The 19294-nt window shown below is 40.7% G+C and overlaps 1 protein-coding gene across 9 annotated transcripts in view; it reads left to right on the top strand.

The window, feature by feature from the left end:
- LOC138829700 (endogenous retrovirus group K member 18 Env polyprotein-like) overlaps positions 1–19294 on the top strand; it is a 48425-nt gene that overhangs the window by 13439 nt on the left and 15692 nt on the right. For 2 of the 9 annotated variants that reach the window (XR_011372695.1, XR_011372694.1), the window contains exon 1: positions 15791–16150. The gene's annotated coding sequence lies outside the window, so the exon portion shown is untranslated. Of the gene's footprint in view, positions 1–1221; positions 1261–4374; positions 4476–7823; positions 7902–14925; positions 15164–15784; positions 16151–19294 lie in introns of those variants that run through there. The other 7 variants (XM_070026175.1, XM_070026174.1, XM_070026176.1 and 4 more) reach the window with 7 other exon arrangements.

The following is a 19294-nucleotide window of genomic DNA, read 5'->3' as shown; positions in this document are numbered from 1 at the left end:
GTGATTAGAGATAGGAGTCTCATGGAGTTTTCTTCCTAGGCTGGCTTCCAACTGTGATCCCGAGATCTCAGCTGCCTGAGTAGCAGTCTGACAAGGATAGCCACTGGTACCCTGCATCTCTCTCTTTTTTGCAGTGAGAATTTTCATGTAGAATTCTTTTTGCAACTTTCCCCCATCTAGGTGTTCAGACACGTCAGCCTCTTGCTTATGTCTTCTTCTTTTTTTCCCTGTCAGACTCCTCTTAGCATCCCTCATACTGATATTGTTCGTACACCCCTGCCAGTGATTACAGTTAGAGATTGCTCTTTTCAGAGTTTGTCCTCAGTTTGGCTAATGTTTCTTTATATCTCTGGATACTTCATCTGTGCCTCGTGACTTGTGGGATCCTTAATCCCATCTTGAATTGAGGCAGAAAAGGTGGTAGTACCTAAAACATGAGTGACACTCTTCCCCCTCCCTGCCTCCACAATTTAAAGCCTGTATCTCTTAGAAAATATGAATGTTGAAGCTGCTCATTTTTTATAGTAATAGGTAATGTGGCAGTTAGTATAAAATGTAATTTCTGGACAAATGAATCTTAAGGTTGTTTTATTTTAACATTTAATTAGATATATTTCTAAGACATATTCTCTGCTAATTGGCTATTTTAAGAAAGTGGAATCCAATGAATTCAGTTTTGTCTTTTTTTTTTAAGCTGGTCCTAGGATTTGAACTCAGGGCTTGGATGTTGCCCTAAGCTTTTTTGCTCATGGGTAGTGCTCTACCACTTGAACCACTGCACCACTTCTGGCTTCTTCTGAGTAGTTCATTGGAGATAAGAGTTTCACAGACTTTTCTGCCTGGGCTGGCTTTGAACCATGATCCTTAGATATTAATTTCCTGAGTAGCTAGGATTACAAGCATGAGCCACCAGTGCCTAGCCCATTTGTAGTGTTTAAATGAACTATTTACTTTGCCATGGAATGACATTTTCACTCTGAAGTATACAAGTGGTCATAGAGACTAGAATTTTATTTGGTGAACATTTCTTAAAAGTGAATGAAATGAGCCTTTACGACGAGAAAAGCAACGATGTATGAGTCATGATACACATTCAAACTAAGTTTCAATTTTATAGAATGTATTTATTGCTCTGTTGAGCTTTGTAGCTTCCCAGTGCTGTTTACAGACTATGCTGATGAAATCTGTGTTGATAATAACAGCTATATTCATTGATTTCAGGACAGTTGGTCAGCATTTGGAAGATTTGTGTGACTCAGTGTGAGTATTTTCCCATTATTTAATGTGTGATGTTAGCAAATCATGTACAGGCAAAAGAAAAGAAAAGACTAACTGATTTTAATTTAATACATCCAAGCAGAAAATCTTATGGTATAGCTTCAGGCTCATTGCTATATATCTCATTACAACTAAATTTTAAGAGATGACCACTAGTTGAGTTTTAGTGTAATATTAAGGAGTATGCCAGCATTAGCTTTATTGATAATCTGAGAAGGCAACTAAAATATTTCTTCCTTTTCTAACTAAGTGACTTTGTAAGGTAGATTTTCTGCATATACTTGAAACATCATAACCCAACAGACAGTATAAAAGCAGATGAGAGAATACAGGTGTCTTTCATTAGGCTAAAGGATGAAGAGATTTATTAAAGATGTAAAACAATGGGACTATTCTGCTGAAATTTTACCTTTTTTGGAAAATACAGTTTTTTTCAATAAGCGTATATTAATAAGTAGTGTTTCTTTTCTTTCTTTTTTTTTTTCTTTTTGGTGAGTTGTGTGGAGTAAACTCTGGGCTTGGGTGCTGACCCTCAGCTCTTTAGCTCAGTGCTAGTATCCTACCACTTGAGCCACAGCGCCACTTACAACTTTTTCTGCTTATGTGGTGCTCAGTAATTGAACTCAAGGCCTCATGCATACAAGACAAACACTCTACCACTGAGCCACCTTCCCATCCCCAGTGTTTTTGTTCTTAAGTTTACAAAACTACCATAAGCACTTGAGTTCTAAATTTTCTTTTGTTTGGGTTGTGAAACTAGGACTCAATACCTGATGCTTTGCTCATTAGCTGAGTTCTACTTTTTAACATATCTGTCTGTTTCTCTCGTGTGTGTGTGCATGCACATGCGAATGCATGTGTATCCCCTATTTTTTATTTAATTTATTTATTTTTGTGCCAGTCCTGGGGCTTGAATTCAGCACTTAGGCATTGATCCTGAGCTGTAGTCTACCACTTGAGTTATAGTTGTACTTCTGGGTTTTTTTTGTTTTGTTTTGTTTTGTTTTCTGAGTAGTTTATTGGAGATAAGAATCTCATTGACTTTCCTGCTCCAGCTAGCTTTTAATAGCAATCTATAGATCTCAGTCTCCTGAGTGTGTAGCTAGGATTACTGGTGAGAGTCAACAGTTCCTGGCTCTACTAACATTTTTTTTTGCCGGTTGTGGGGCCTAAACTCTGGGTCTGGGCACTGTCCCTCAGCTCTTCAGCTCAAGGCTAGCGCTCTATCACTTGAGCCACAGTGCCACCTCTGGCTTTTTCTACTTATGTGGTGCCGAGGAATCGAACCCAGGACCTCATGCATGCAAGGCAAGCACTCTACCACTGAGCCACCTTACCTGTTTAATTAGCTCTTTGGGAGCTCTCAAAATTTAAGAGTATTAAGAGGTCCTGAGACTAGCATGTTTGAGAGCTGCCAGATGAAAAATTTACAAATATTAGTGCTTTTAAAGATGGCTCTCTGTTTACTTCTTTGAACTGTCAGTGTGCTTGCCACTGATATTTCTAAACCTCATTTGATTTTTTTCTTTTTTTTTTTTTTTTTTTTTTGTCGGTCGTGGGGCTTGAACTCTGGGCCTGGGCGCTGTCCCTCAGCTCTTCAGCTCAAGGCGAGCGCTCTACCACTTGAGCTACAGTGCCACTTCCGGTTTTCTGGTGGTTTATTGGAGTTAGGAATCTCATGGTCTCTCCTGCCCGGGCTGGCTTTGAACCGCGATCCTCAGATCTCAGCCTCCTGAGTAGCTAGGATTACAGGCATGAGCCACCAGCGCCCGGCTTTGATTTTTTTCTATTTCTCATCAACTGTAAAATAACTAGTCTTCAAGTTTTCTGCAAAGCGAATATTTCTCAGTGAGAAACTTTTGTTACTCCTTTAGTATGGATTTTATGCAGACTGGGACATTTTCTTTTTTGTTTGTTGTCTTCAGCATCGTGTTTAAGAAGTCAGACTAGACAATTGTATAACATCTTACTAATAAATGATTCCTTAGTCTATGTAAAAGCTTGATTCCTGATTAGAAATTTTTTTCTGACCAGGTACTGGTGGCTCACACCTGTAAACCTAGATACTCAGGAAACTGAGACCCCGGATCTGGGTTTAAAGCCAGCTCACCAGCAAAGTGTGAGACTCTGATCCCCAGGTAACTACCAAAAGCCCAAAGTGGAGCTGTAGCTCAAGTGATAGATTGTTAGATTTGAGCTGAAGAAGCTCAGGGACAGCACCCACGCCCTGAGTTCATGCCCTAGGACTTGCACAAAAAAAGAAAAAAAAGATTTTTTGAACATAAGTTCTTAATGTTTTTCTGAAGTATTGAGATGGCAGTTAACTATGATGGGCTTTGTAGTTATCCACTGAGTCAAAATGAAGATCTGTCTTTTACTAAAGCCATGTGACCTGCAATCCTGAGCTCTTTTCTCATCTGTAAGGTAACCCAATCTAATTCCTTACAGGTTGTTAAAATAAGTACTAAATTAAATACTTTATTCAGAGGCTGGGAAGGTGTCTCAGTGGTAGAGTGCTTGCCTTGCATGCATGAGGCCTTGGGTTCGATTCCTCAGTACCACATAAGCAGAAAAAGCCAGAAGTGGTGCTGTGGCTCAAGTGGTAGAGCACTAGCCTTGAGCTGAAGAGCTGAAGAGCTGAGAGACAGTGCCCAAGCCCAGAGTTCAGACCCCAAGACTGGCAAAAACAAAACAAAACAAAAATGAAATAATGTATTCAATAAGTGGCATAATAGTCATAAGCAAGAGATGGTAATTATTTTAATGATTCCAAAGATATAATAGATTAAAAAATCTGCTTTTTAGAAGTCTTAACTTAGGAAACACATAAAGCCATTGTGATGTGTTTAGATGGTTGCATTCTTTCTAATTACTCCTCAATATGACAGTTGTGTTATTTATAAACTTTTTTCTGCAATTAACTGCATTTGTTCATGTAATCAGCATCTGTTTGGTGTAGGAATGGGAATCTTGAACTTTAAATACCATTCAGAGGACTCTGAGGGATTTTCTAAACAGTTGGATTTTTGTCTAATATGTTCACCAGAAATGACTCTGAAAAGAGACTCCTGCCCAACTCCTATCACTCTTTGCCAGCCCTCCTCAGTGATATTTGTTGAGAATTCAGCAGTGATGTTGGCATTTAATGATATCTCAATGAAGTACTGAAAAAATGGAAGTAGCTGACGGGGATAAAGGTAGGAACCTGCTGTTGTGGTAGTGTTGGTCATCTTTTTCTATCAGCATTCTTGGTCCTTGCCATCCCTTTGCCTAAGAATATGTCTTCCGATTTTGGGAGAGTCCTGCCTTTCTCCAAAGTCCCTCCAATGCCCACACTTTATTCCTTTATTTATTTATTTTGTTATTGTTGTTTTTGGTGCCAGGACCACAGCTTGAACTCAGCTGATGTCTTACTAATCTGAACCACGACACCAGTCTGTCTTTTTCTTGCTAAGTGGAGATAGATCTAAACAGAATTTTCTGCCTGGCTGGCTTTAAACGTCCATTCTCCAGGTCTCAGCCTCCTGAGTAGCTGATTATTGTCGTGAGCCACCAGCACCATCCTACATACTTTCGATGCAACTTCTCCTCATCTCAATGCCAGTCACCAAATGCAAAGCCTCAGGCAAGTACTCTACCATGGAGTTACATCCCTAGCCTAATACTGGGCCACACTCCTGCCCAATATATACTTAATTCTGTGGAAAGTATTTGGTAGTGATCTTCCACCATTGTTTTCCTTTGTTATGATGGTACTGGGGTTTGAGCTCAGCTCACTCAAACTTAGTAAGCAGACACTCTACCACTGAGCCATGCCTTGGGCCCTGCTTTCCCTTGACTGTTTTCAGGGAGAGTATGGTTTCCTGCCTGGATGCATGCCTGAACTACAATTACCGATTTCAGTCTTCCTGTCATTGTTAGGATCACAGACACTTGCCACTGTGTCCAGCCTCTCTGTTGAGATGGAATCTCCTAAAATTTTCTGCCCAGGCTGGGCTGGAACTGAGATCCTCTTAATTTTGGACTCTCACATTAGTGTAGGAGGATGAGCACATATTAATGTAACAGACTATGGCTGAGAAGGGATCTCACAAACTGTGCTGCCAAGGCTGACCTCAAATTATAATCCTCCATTCTCAACTTCCCAAATACCTAGGTTTACAGGCATGAGCCACAGCAGTGACCTGCCTCATTTTGTTCTCAATACTTACCAAAAAAAAGTTATTAACACTCAAACATAATACATTGTATATCTGAACATTGTAAATTAAATGTATATATTGGAATATTATTTACATTCTAAGTATACACTAAATAATTTTTTAGAACAGAATGAGATAAATATAAATGAAAAAAATTCTGCATGCTATTGGATCATTTTGTCAATATTTTGTGATATAGGTATGTCATTATGTTTTTAGATTAATTTCTTGCACCCAGTAGGATTTAGTTGGATGACAACCTACGAGTCAGGTTTTAGATTTTTATTCATATTAGGATATAGTTAAATGTTGCTTAAATGAGTTACGTTGGTAAGGATGGTATTAATGAGATCACCTTCACAATCCATCTTATACTTGGGATTGCTAAGTCATTTTAATTCTTTCTCTTAAATGCCAAGGGAGAGGCACAAATGAGCTATGATACATTCTTCCCACCAATCCCAGGAAATTTGGGGGACAATGGTCAGATAAAGCAGTAACAATTTGCCCTTTAAGCTATAGACTGATGATTAAGAAATATATAGATTCTAAAGGTTAAAACCTTTGGCTGGTCTCAAAGTGAGTGAATGGATAGGATTTAGGTGTGTAAAGAGAGAAGGAATATTTCCTGACAGTATGTTTGGCTGTCTTGATTATAGTTTGCTCTTGACTTACCCATATGTTTGCATGTTTCTTCAGTGAGGTGTTCTGTTTTCCCATCATCAAGATAGCATTTTCCTTAGCACCCTTCCAACATTAATCCTTTCTCCCGCTGATTTAAACATCATCTTGCTCACTTGGATCATGGATTATTCCCTCAATTTTACTTCCTTTTTTGTTCCTAGATTAGTGCTGATCAGTTCTCTACTCAGCCATTAAAATGATCTTCCTTTGATTTAAATTTGATCTTACTTGTCTCTGTTCTAAAAATCATTCAGTGGTTCCTCATCTCTTCGTTAGAAACTTTGAAATCTTACTAGGATGTAAAGGCCTAGTCTTTGCTGGATCCTACTTTGTCGCTTTTTTCCTTTGTTTACATTAAATGCTGTGATTATACTAAACTTCCTGCTATGCTTTCACCCCCTAATCTTGGCACTCATTTTCTCTGCCTGAAACTCTTCCCAAAACTTGAATTCCATTTTTTAAATTCTTTTTCTTTTCTTTTTTTTCTGGTCCTGGGGCTTGAACTCAGGGCCTGGGTTCTGTCCCTGAGCCTCTTTGTGTTGAAGGCTAGTGCTCTACCATTTGTGCCACAGGGTCACTTCTGTCTCTTTCTGTTTGTGTGGTACTGAGGAATCAAACCCAGGGCTTCATGCATGCTAGGCAAACACTCTACTACTAAGCCACATTCCCAGCCCTGAATTCCATTTACTTTATACAATATCTGCTTCATACTCTCCATTCATTCTTCTGTAATGTGACGCAAAGAGCATTGAGAGTGGAGGCCAAGGTTTAACTCCTAACCTTTGCTAAGAAATCTTGTGGAAATTCTTGACCTCTTCCAGCCTTCATTATCTTTATTGCCAAAGTGTGATAATGCCCACCTCTCTTATAAGCCCATTAAGAACATCTATCGACATACTATGCACAAAAAAATTCTATAAGCATGTCACCCAAAGATGTTTGGGGTGGCAACGTGGGTGATGACAACAAGAATGATCCACCCAAGGAAGCATTTAGCTTCACTGCTCAGGTGACCTTCCTGAACCATCCAGGCCAAATCAGTGCTAACTATGCCTCTGTCCTGGATTGTCATTCAGCGTAAATTGCTTGCAAGTTTACTGACTGGAAAGAGAAACTTGAACAGAGATCTTGTAAGAAGTTGGAAGCTAGTCCTAAATTCCTGAAGTCTAGTGATGCTGTCATGGTTCATATGGTTCCAGCAAGCCTTGTGTATGTGGAGAGCTTCTCTGACTATCCTCCTTTGGGTCATCTTGCTGTTTGTGATAGGAGACAGTTGCTGTGTGTGGCATCAAAGATGTGGACAAGAAGTCTGCAGGAGCTGGCAAGGCCACAAAGTCTGCCCAGAAATCTCAGAAGGCCGAGTGATTATTATTATCCCTAACGCCTGTAGCTTCAGCTTAACCAGTGGTGGAAGAAAAGTCTCAGAAATGTTTGTCTTAATTGGACATTTAAGTTTAATAGTGAAAGAATGGATAATGATAACAATGCATCATAAAAACTTGAGAAGGAAAGGAAAAAATTCTATAAGCACTCATATTCCATGCTCATTAAATTGTTATGCATACTTCTGCTGCCTTCACTCCTCTTCCTTCTCACCTTTCTTGTGATCCTCAGCAGTTTTTCTGGAATGTTTTTCATGTAAAACTTTGTTTTTTTCAGGGGATGAAGATTTTTCTGAAGAGATAACAGAGATGTTTTTCCCAACACATCTCCTGCAAACCAGACAAACTGGCCAGGGTAAGTTATTACTTCTTGGTGATTGTGATTCATTTATTTGTGACACTTCAGTGAATAAAAACTGAGATAGTAACCATTTACAATATGGAAGTAAGAGCAAAAGCCTTTCTCTTTGTTGATGACTTGTGAGCTATGTTCATATCCAAGGTCAGAGTGGGCAGAGAGGTTCTATATCCAGAGAAATATTTAATACAACATATATTCCATTGCCTGCTCATGCACAGGACATGGGATGCTTTTTCCTTTTATACCTATCTTTCCCAGGCTCAGGAGACATTCTGTAAACCAGTAAGCCCCAGGCACACAATGCTCTCTGGACAGAGGGAACTGATATAATCAAGATGTCCTGTGTGCTCCTAAGTCCTAGGGTAAGGACCCTAATAACTGATCTTTTTGGTTGTTGTTGTTATTAGAAAATAAATTTTGTTATGGAATGTCTTGGGTAGAAGAAAGACATTCCTCAAGCAACAAAGTAGCAGAAAGTTCCAGGCCTGCCTGTGCTAGCAGGGTTTGACCTCAAAAAGAAAAAAAAAACATAAAGAAATACATGTTTAAAATCTACTGAATGTAAGAAAGAAAGAGTACGGTTTCCTGTGAGTATATAATGTCAGAGAGTTTCCTGGAAACAGTAGCCTCTAAAATGGGATGATTGTTTTTCTTTATAGGGAAATAGTAATAACATTTATTATTATAACCACAATTCAGTGACATTCAGTACATTTCCAGTATTGTAGAACCATCACCTTTATCTTATCCCAAACATATCCATCACCCTTGACAAAAATTTTGGACCATTAAACCATTCATGCCTCTTGCCTTCCCTCAACCCACAGTAGCCCTGAGTTATTTTCTGTGTCTGTGAACCTTCTTACTCTTGGTACTTTATTGTTGTAGTCTGAATGTTTGGATTTCCATAATTTTTCATATGTTAACACTTGATCTTTTATTCTTATCCCCTAAAGTTTGCTTTCTCCATGAAACCCTCTCAGAACACTCTTCGGGAACTCATCTTCTGCAGTTCAAGTGCATCTCTTCACTATTCAATCTAGTATTGTTTAAAAATGGTCAAATTTAAGAAAAGTCATAAAAAGAATATAAACAGTATTTATGTGCTTTTTATGAAAATTCACTATAGTTAACATTTTCCTTCATTCGCTTAATCACTTATTTGTGTGTATGTTCTCTTTGTGGACATACATTTGAGATTAACTTGTATATATCATAGTCCTCTATTCCTACATATTTTAATCTTGCTCTCCTCAGGATAAAAATGTCCCATTATTACATAGCCACAGTAGTTACCGGCTTCAGTAAATTAATCACAATGCCATACTTTGCTTAATCTTTGTCTATATTTCAGTCTTGACAATTGGCTCAATTCTGTCCCTGTCATTTTTTTCTCCAGTACTAATACCAGTACATGATCATGAATTATATATAGTGTGTATACTTGATCTCCTATAGTCTATAATAATTCTCTGCTTTTCCTTTATAACATTACTATTTTTAACAACACAAGCACCTGCTTCCATTTAGTAGCTAGGATGAGAGGTATGAGTGACTGCTGACTAGCAAATGTAGAGTTCTTGAGGGTTAAATTGTGTTATTTGTTTTTGTTTTTGTTTTTGTTTTTTACAAACTATGAGGCTCATTGTAAAAAATGCTCAGTGTTGTTGACCCCATATAAACTAGCTTATTATCCCAAATATACATGTAGATGTTCAATAAGCAGATATGTCTCTATATTTTTATTCTAGGTAATTTGCTAGGTGCTAGGGAAGTAATGATGAGAATGACATAGAAAAATCACAAGAATAAAAGAAATCATGTTAATAAATATTTTTGAGGTCAATAATTCTCAATGTGGTCCCTATGTGGCAATTCTCGGAAGGCAGTTTTCAAATAATTGAAATTTTTGGCATAGAGATACAGGGTATAGCAGGGGCATTGGCCTGGTTGTCTGCAAACTAAGGGTGTAGGGAAAAGTGCACTGGAGCATGTGGTTCTGGGAATAATTTTTTAATATTTTTGTTTACATTTTTTACCTTTTTTTCTCCAGGCTAGCAGGCTTCATACCTTGAGCCACAGCTTAATTACTCACTTTCTTTTTTCTTTGTTCATTTTTGCTGACCTTGGGGCTTGAACTCTTCTGCCTGGGCCCTGTCCCTGAGCTTCTTTTGCTCAAGGCTAACACTCTACCACTTCAGCCACAGCACCACTTCCAGCTTTTTCTGAGTAGTCTATTATGTTTCTCGGACTTTCCTTCCTTGCATCAAACTGTGATCCACAGAACTCAGCCTCCTGAGTATGAGTAGCTAGGATTACTGGTGTGACCCTTTGGCACCTGGCTAGGTTTTTCTTATGTTTTGGTTCTGGACCTAGGGCTTGAACACAGGGCCTGGTCAGTGTTGTTTAGTTTTTGTTTTTGATTTAAAGCTGATAGTCTATTTGAGCCAAAGATCACTTTCTGCCTTTTTGTTGTTGTTTTTATTCTTTGTGTTAATCCCAGGGCTTCAAAGTGGCCTGGCCAGTCTCCAGTGTCCATGCTTTCTCCCCCTCCGCCCCCCTCCCCCCAAGTTAGCAGGCACTACATCTTTAGCCAGTGCACAACTCTTCCTTTTTATTTTTGGTGGTTGTTTTTATTTCTTTGTATTTGGCTTTTATTTATTTATTTATTTTGGCTGGTCACGGGGCTTGAACTCTGGGCCTGGGTGCTATCCCTCAGCACTTCAGCTCCTGGTCCTCTACCATTTGAGCCACAACACCACTTCCAGCTTTTTTTTCTGCTTATGTGATGTTGAGAAGTCGAACCAGGGCCTCATGCATCCAAAGCAAGCAAGCACTCTACCACTGAGCCACCTTCCCAGCCCTGGTTTTCATTTTTTTATGGTGATACTAGGGCTTGACCTGCCAGTCTTCTTGAGGTGTTGGGCTTTTTCCCCCCTCTGGGATGGAAGTTTTACAATTTGAGCCATAGCTCATCTTTTTTTTTTTTTTTGTTAATATTGTAAGGTCTGCTCCTGGATGGCGAGCAGACTCCACACTCCTCACAGCAAAGTCTCCACCCAGTAACTGCGTTACCTAGGCAACTGGGACACCTGGAAGAAGTCACATTTGCATCCACTGAGGTCATATCTGAATTTGATGTGTCCACACCTTTCTCTGCCCGTACCCTAGATAAGGCCTAGCCCAGGCCCAGACTCTCTCTGCTCTCTCTGCTCTTTTCTAGCTCTTTCCTCTCTCTTTCCTCTCTTTCCCAGCTCTCTCTCATTCCAAGGCCTTTCCCAGCCATGTGGAGTGCCAACCTTGCCTGGTCCCAGCAGGTCTACTGAATAAAACTACCCCTTACCTGAATAGCATGTGCATGGTGCTGTTCTTACTCGGCTATCTCTTTTTTTCATACCTAACAAATATGAGATAAGTGTTCTATGGCTCTAACTACTCAACAGGCTGAGATCTGAGGACCTCAGTTGGAAGCCAGCCCAGACAGAAAAGTCCTTGTGAGACTCTTATGTCCAATTAACCACTCAAAACCCAGAAGTGGCGCTATGGCACAAATGGTAGAGCACAAGGCTTGAGTACAAGAGGCTCAGGGACAGCACACAAGTCCTGAGTTCAAGCCCCACAACTGTCAAAAAAGACAGAAAGGAAAAAAGAACTACAGGAAGCCAAGATGACTATCCAGACAGCTTGGTATTGGCATAAGAACAGACATCAGGACCAATGGAATAGAATTGAAATCCCAGAAATGAACCTACAGACCTATAGCCATCTAATCTTCGATAAGGGAGCTAAAACAATAGAATGGAAGAACGACAGCCTCTTCAGTAAATGGTGCTGGTAAAATTGGTTAACTACTTGTAGAAAACTAAAGCTAGATCCTTATATATCACCTTGCACCAGAATCAACTCCAAATGGATCAAAGACCTCGAAGTCAAAGCAGACACTTTGAAAACATTACAGGATGGAATAGGAGAAACCCTAGGTCTCCTCGGCTCAGGCCGAAATTTTCTGAATAGAGACCCGGAAACACAAAAAATCAAAGAAAGGTGGGACAAATGGGATTGCATGAAGTTGCAGATCTTTTGCATGGCAAAGGACATAGCTAGCAAGATCAATAGAAAGCCCACTAATTGGGAGAAGATCTTCACTAGCCATACAACAGAGAAGGGTCTCATATCTAAAATATACTTAGAACTCAAAAAATTAAATCCCCCAACAACAAATCTGCAAAGAAAAAACTGCCCAATAAACAAGTAGGCTAAAGACTTAAAGAGAAACTTCTCTGAAGAAGAAAGAAGGATGGCCAATAGACACATGAAGAAATGCTCAGCCTCTCTAGCCATAAAAGAAATGCAAATCAAAACAACATTGAGATATCACCTCACTCCAGTTAGAATGGCAAAAATCAAGAACTCTAACAACAACAGATGCTGGAGGGGATGTGGACAGAAGGGAACCTTACTTCATTGTTGGTGGGAATGTAAACTTGTTCAACCACTTTGGAAAGCACTTTGGAGGTTCCTCAAAAGACTTCACATAGAGCTCCCCTATGACCCAGCAATCCCATTTTTGGGCATTTACCCAAATGTTTACAAACAAGACCACACTAACGCCAACAGCACAACTATGTTTATTGCAGCATTATTTACCATAGCTAAGATATGGAACCAACCCAGATGCCCCTCAGTAAATGAATGGATCAAGAAAATGTGGTATATATACACAATGGAATTCTATGCCTCCATCAGAAAGATGACATTGCCCCATTTGTTAGGAAATGGAAAAACGTGGAAAACATTATATTAAGTGAAATAAGCCAGGCCAAAAGAAACATAGGTGCCATGGTTTCCATTATTTGCAATATCTAGTATATGTATGAGTCAAGCAGAAAAGGTCAGATAATGTGATGTTATGAAAATGAATCCTTAGATATGTATTTTAATGTTTTTTTTCCTTTCATGCATTTGTTTCTAACGCATTTATAAGATTATCTCTTTGTAGCTTTGTATGTCCCTCCCCCACAGTATAACCCTGCTTTCACTATATTTGATGTCAGTATAACTTGTGTAGGAGATGGGGAAAAACAAGTCGTTTAAGGATATAGGTAGACCTGTTGCAACAATGAGAAGTACAAGTTGTCATGTCGAAAACGAGTTTTTCAATGTTGGTGGGGGGGAAAGCCGGGAGGATTGGGTGGGCGGTTGGGTGGGGAGGCTGGGAAGGGATGTGTAGTGTAAACAAAGGAGGAGGCTGCAATGCTTGATAAGAAATGTACGCATTAACCTGCCCATGTAATTGTAAAACCGCTGTACAGTGTGTTCACAAAAAAAAAATAAATAAAATAAAATAAAGAAAGAAAGAAAAAAAAAAGAAAGTTGAGAGCCAAGGTTCAAAGCCATCCTAGGCATGAAAATCAATGAGACGTTTTTCACCAATTAACCAGCAACAGGTAGGAAGCAGTAGAGCTCTAGCCTTGAGTAAAACTCAAGTTTTAGCCCAGGAGTAGCATAAATGAAAAGAATTCTCATTTACTTTCCTGCCCAGGCTGGATTCAAACCACAAATGCTCAGATTTCAGCTATTTGAGGAGGTAGGATTATAGGTGTGAACCATATTTTTAAAATCTTAAATTGGCTCTAATATTTTTGTCCTTCTTTTCACTTAATTTATTATTCTTTTTCTCTTTTTCGTAAGTTTGGGTCATCTAGCTTATTATTAGGGCTGGCCACTCTTTCTGAGGTTTTTGTTTTGAAGGTTTTTTTTTTGTGGATTTTTGTCCCAACCTGCAGGACGTCAACGAGGGCGATGAACCTAAACGAGAGGAATGAAGGGACAAGAGACATGAAGAATGACAGCAAGACAGGGATTCTGATCAAGCTGCAAATTTTTATTTTTCACACTGGGGTATTTATATGCTTGGAATAAGGAAGCTTTTAAATTGGCCATTAAGGAAGCTTTTTCATTGGCCATAGCAGCTGCAGGATGTTTGCATAGGGCAGGGTGAAAGGGTGGTCATTAGCAGCTGCAGGATATTTGCATAAGGCAGGATGAAAGCGTCGGATTTCTGAGAGTGGTTCTGTAAACTCAGCCACAAGATGTTCTGGTGAGATAGTCAAGCCTATCTTCATGTTGAGAGACTCCTTTTGGCTCCCAACAGATTTTTTTTTTTTTTTTTGAGCTTGTTATAGTACTTGAACTCCAGGCCTGGTCATTATTCCTAATTTTTTCTCAAGACTAGTAGGCTTCCCACCTCAAGACAGTTCAAATTGTGGCTCTTTATGTATTTTTCTTTCTTTCTGCATTTATTTTAGGTGATGCTCTTATGGCTTGTACTCAGGACTTGGGCATTTTTGCAGAGTTTTTGTTGTTGCTGTATTTTTTTTTTTCTTCATTGCTGGTCCTAGGGCTTGAACATAGGGCCTTAACTTTTGCTAGTCATAAAATCAGGGCAGAGCCACTGTGTCTGAGGTTTTTCCCTTTTCTTTCTCAAGACTAGCAGTCTCTATGGCTTGAGCCACAGATAAAGTTCTGGCTTTATTTATTTATTTATTTTCATTTTTGTTGCTAGGGCTTCAACTCATGACATGGCCACTCTCCTGAGGCTTGAAGTCAGGGCAGGGCCACTGTGAATGAAGAATTTTTTGTATTGTTTGTTCTCAAGGCTAGCATACTTTAACAGCTTGAGCAACAGCTGCATGAATGGCTTTGTTTATGTAATGTTCTCTACCACCCCCACCAGGCAAAAGTTGTAAAGTTCATTTTTTGAAATAATTTCTTATACATCTCATTGTTGCAATCGGTCTAGCTGTATCCCTATTTAAACAATTTGTTTTTTCCCTTCACCTTCACAAATTACGCCAACATCAAATACAGTGAAAATGGGATCAAATACAGTGAAAATGGGGGAGTTATTTATTTATTTGGTTCTGGTCCTAGGGCTGGAACACAGGGAGTGGTGACTGTTCCTAAACCTGAAATCAGGGCAAGGTCACTGTGCTGGAGTCTCTCCCATGTCCTAAAACTTAAGCCACATTTCAACATCTGGCTTTGTAAAACAAATTTGGTGATTCATAAGGGATAAGTTTCTTATGGAGGAGCTGGGAAGTGGCTCAGTGGTAAAGTGCTTGCCTTGAGCTGAAGAGCTAAGGGACACCATCCAGAGCTGGAGTTCAGGCCCCACAACCCATAAAACAGAAAAAAGAAAAGAAAAAAAAAGCTGAGTGCCAGTGGCTTACGCCTGTAAGCCACTACTCAGGAGGGTGAGATCTGAGGATTGCAGTTCAAAGCCAGACTGGGAAGGAAAGTCCATGAGACAATTATCTCCACTAAATCACCAGAAAACCAGAAGTGGCCCTGTGGCTCAAGTGGTAGAGCACTAGCCTTGAGCTGAAGAGCTTAGGGACAGTGTGCAGGCCGAGTTCAAGCCCCATGACCAACCCCAAAAAAAGAAAGATTCTCATGGGAAGACAGGGACATTAGCCAGGCTCTAAAATCAGAGGATGGTGGTTCAAAGCCAGCCAGGGCAGGAAAGTTGTTGAGACTCTCATCTCCAATTAATCACCAAGAGCTTGGAAGTAGAATAGTTCTAGTCTTGTGCAAAACAGCACAAGTTCAGGCCCCAGGACTAGCACACATAAAACCAAGTGTCATGGAGCTTCCTGCCCAGGTTGATTATGAACCACAATCCTAAAATTTCAGCTTCCACAGTAGCTAGGATTATAGGCATGAGCCACTACTTAAAAATATTTCATTGACTTCGCTCTTCTTCTTTTGCCTTCTTATTATATTGTTCATTTCGTGTGTGTGTGTGTGTGTGTGTGTGTGTGTGTGTGTGTGTGTGTGTGTGTGTCCGTCCTGGTGCTGGTTGTAGACCTTGAACTCTGGAGCCTAGCCACAGTCTCTGAATTTGTTTTTCTTTTATTTTTAATGCTGTTTCTAGGCTTTGTATTCAGGGCCTAGTCCCTGTCCCTGAGTCATTCTTTTGTTGCTGGTGGTGGTGGTCCTAGGGCTTGAACATAGGGCCTGGTCACTTCCTGGGTTTGAAACCAGGGCAGGGCCACTGTGTATGAGGGATTTTGTTGTTCATTTTCCCTCAAAGCAAGCAGTCTCTGTGGCTTGAGCCACACAGATCAACTTCTGGCTTCTTTTACTTTTTGGCAGTTCATGGAAGATAAAAAATCTCATAGAAGATAAGAGTACTGTATCAGCACCTGAAATCTGAGGATTGGGGTTGAAAGCCCAGGCAGGTAAGTCCATAAAACTTATCTCCATTTCATCCCCCAAAGAAAGGAAGTGGTAGAATGCTACCTTTAAGAAAAAAAAAATTCTATTTCAACCCCTGGGTTCAAGACCCACACCTGATACATACTCACAAATTCCTAAGGGACTTTTCTGCCTCAGTTGCCTTGGAACCCAGATCTTCAAGTTCTGTCTTTTGTGTAGCTTGAGCTCCAGGTGTAAACCACCAATTCTCTTGGCTTTTGTGCTCATCTTCCACTCTGATTTTTATTTGTGTATTTGTATTTAATTGATTACTTAGTAGTAGTCCTACCCTATGTATCTGGGCCTGGTCACTGTTATTTTGCTTTTTCATTCAAGGCTGTTGCTTTACCACTTGAACCACAGCTCTACTTCTGGCATTTTTGCTGGTTAGTTGGAGATCAGAGCCTCATGGAATTTCCTGCCCAGGTGGGCTTTTAACCACCATCCTGAGATTTCATGCTCCTAACTGGCATTACATGTCAGCCACCAAAAAGTGCCTGGCTCACTCAATTTTAATATTTTTTTGTTTGGTCATGGGGCTTGAACTCTGGGCCTGGGTGCTATCCTCAGCTCTTCAGCTCAAGGCTAGTGCTCTACCACTTGAGCCACAGTGCCACTTCCGGCTTTTTTCTTTTTTGATATAAGGTGCTGAGGAATCAAACCCAGGGCCTCATGCATGCAAGGCAAGAGCTCTACCACTGAGCCACCTTCCCAGCCCTCAATTTTAATATTCTTAATAGGCTCTTACAGTCTTTTTATTCACATGATGATGATGATGATGATGATGATGATGATGATGATGATGATGATGATGATCATGATCATGATGATCATGATGTGCTGGTCATAGGTTTGAAATCAGGGCATGGGTGCTGTCCATTATCTTCCAGTTGAGCCTCAGCTCAAGTCCTGGACTTTTCTTTATTCCTTTTTGCTTCTTTCTTGGTGGTTAATTTGAGAGAATTGTCTCATAAAAAATCTTGGCACTACTCAGGAGGTTGAAATCTGAGGATTGTGGTTTCAAGCCAGTCCTGACAAGAAAATCCAAAACACCCTTTTCTTTTTCTTTTTGTTGTTGTTGTTGTAATGACAAAGGTGAGGTGCAGTGGATTTGCAGTTTCATTAACAGGTAAAAAGGATGTTTGTTTTTGAGCAATAGCCTCCCAAAGTACACTGCCTCCTGACTAGGGATGGTCCACTGATGGTTAGAATGACTTGTCTTCCTTCTATGACCCTATTACCCTGGTAACCGATTGTTTACAAAGATGTGATCCTGACTCCTTAGCAACATGAGAAGGGATAATATCATTCCTAGGTTGGGATGAAAACCAAGTGGATCCCCCCATTTGGTGTGCTGCCTCGCTCTGGGGGGCCAGGATGATAGTGCACCCTTCTGTGAAGAAGGAAAATGACTTGAACAATTCTGTACTCTTTGTTCATTTCTGACAGATGAGGGCTGTAGATATATTCATGGACTCATCTAGGGACAAGCAGGGAATTTTCTAGGATCTCCATTGTGTCTAGGAAGGAAGGGCCTCAGGTTTTGCTGCAGAGAGATGCATCCTACAGTGCGGTTGCAGCAGCCCTGGCTTGCTCCAATGCCAGTGATTTCCCAGATCAGCAATATACCTGGACCCAGGAAATGGCACCTTGTGCAGATGAAATAACTCTCAGGACATCTGTCCTGATGACCACGGAAGCCTATGCCAGTGCAAGCGACGGTGACACAATGCTGCTCATGTGGCTAGGAGTATGGAAGTGGCACTGGTGTGGATTAGAGGTGTTGGGTAGCACACGTGGTGGATGCTTTCTGCTCTGCCCACCACATGACTAAAGGCAATGCTGGATTCTCTCTGAATTTAACTGGGGTCTGGGGGACTGTGGATTTTCTGGGATGCCAAAGCCCCCAGGGGGACATAGGTTGAGCTGGACTAGGTGAAAGGGAGTGAAGGAAACCTCCAGAAAAAAGGAAGTCTTGAAGTTCCTTTAATGCTTAAATTTTAATCAAAATGGGAAATAAATGGAAAAAGTGATTCTAGATCTCAGTTTCCTGAATATGTGTGACACTAGTACCCAGCTCACTCTTTTGTATCTATTGAGTTTATTAGGTTCTAGACACTGTAGCAAGGAAAAAAAGAAAAGCTTTGTTTTGAAGGTCTATGCCTTTGTGTGTGGGGTTGGGGGAGGGTAGAGAATGTATACACATAAATATGTTTAAATATATGATGGAAAAAATATATTGAGTGATGTGCTAGGGAGGAATGCTAGCAATTTGCAGTGATGTATGAGTTCAGAAAAGCCTCATATGGTAAATGACTTAGAAGAGATCAAGGCAACTCATCCAGGCCCCAGAATCAGGTAGATTCATGAGCTCGAAGTATGAGCACCTACACCTGGGCCCCCTCCCATTTCTGGAGTTCCCTCCATACAACTGACCCCTCCCTCTCTCTGCCCAGACCCACCTGGACTCCCATCTACCTCACTTCCTTTTCCCTCAGATCCTCATGCTACCAGGATAGTGATGGAGGTCATGTGCTCCCTCTTGGGGGAAATATGGGTCCTCTAAAAAACCTTGTAATAATCTTTCTCCTTTGCCTTCCTGCTTCTGCATGGTCCCCTTGCATGGATTTTTTCTAATCCTCTTACATTGGTCGCCCCTGTGGGGATGGGCTCCCCAGTGGGTTTGATCCTCCCTCCACTTCGGAAGGAGGTTCAACCAGCTTCCCTGGGACCCATCCTGAGATCCTATATGCCAGTCACCAGAGGATCACAAAGGTAACTTTCTCCTGACTGAGCGCTCTACCAGCCTATCCAACACTGCTAATTAAATCCCACTCCAGGGTAAGTGACCAGTTTATCTGAGGTCTGGGTTTCTGATTCTGATATCTCAGTGGTAAGGCCACCTGGGCCTCTGTGACTTACCGAGCCCCCCTTCCCCTCATCAGAGCCAAACCTTAGCCAAGTGCCAGGGGCCTACCTTGGCCCAAGGAACCCTCCTCCATGGCCCAAGGAATGCAAATGGACAAACATGAAGACATTCTCCACTGGCAAGGCCACCACCCCCTTTAGGAGCCAACCTGTACTGTGGAGAACACTCTAATATAGACCCGTGGAATCAGGTCCCTTAC

This window comes from Dipodomys merriami, unplaced genomic scaffold (genome assembly GCF_024711535.1).
Source record: "Dipodomys merriami isolate MVZ:Mamm:240054 unplaced genomic scaffold, mDipMer1.0.p SCAF_1750, whole genome shotgun sequence".
NCBI lineage: Eukaryota > Metazoa > Chordata > Mammalia > Rodentia > Heteromyidae > Dipodomys > Dipodomys merriami.
Note: the sequence above shows the minus strand (reverse complement) of the source record. Positions and strands in the feature narration are given on the sequence as shown.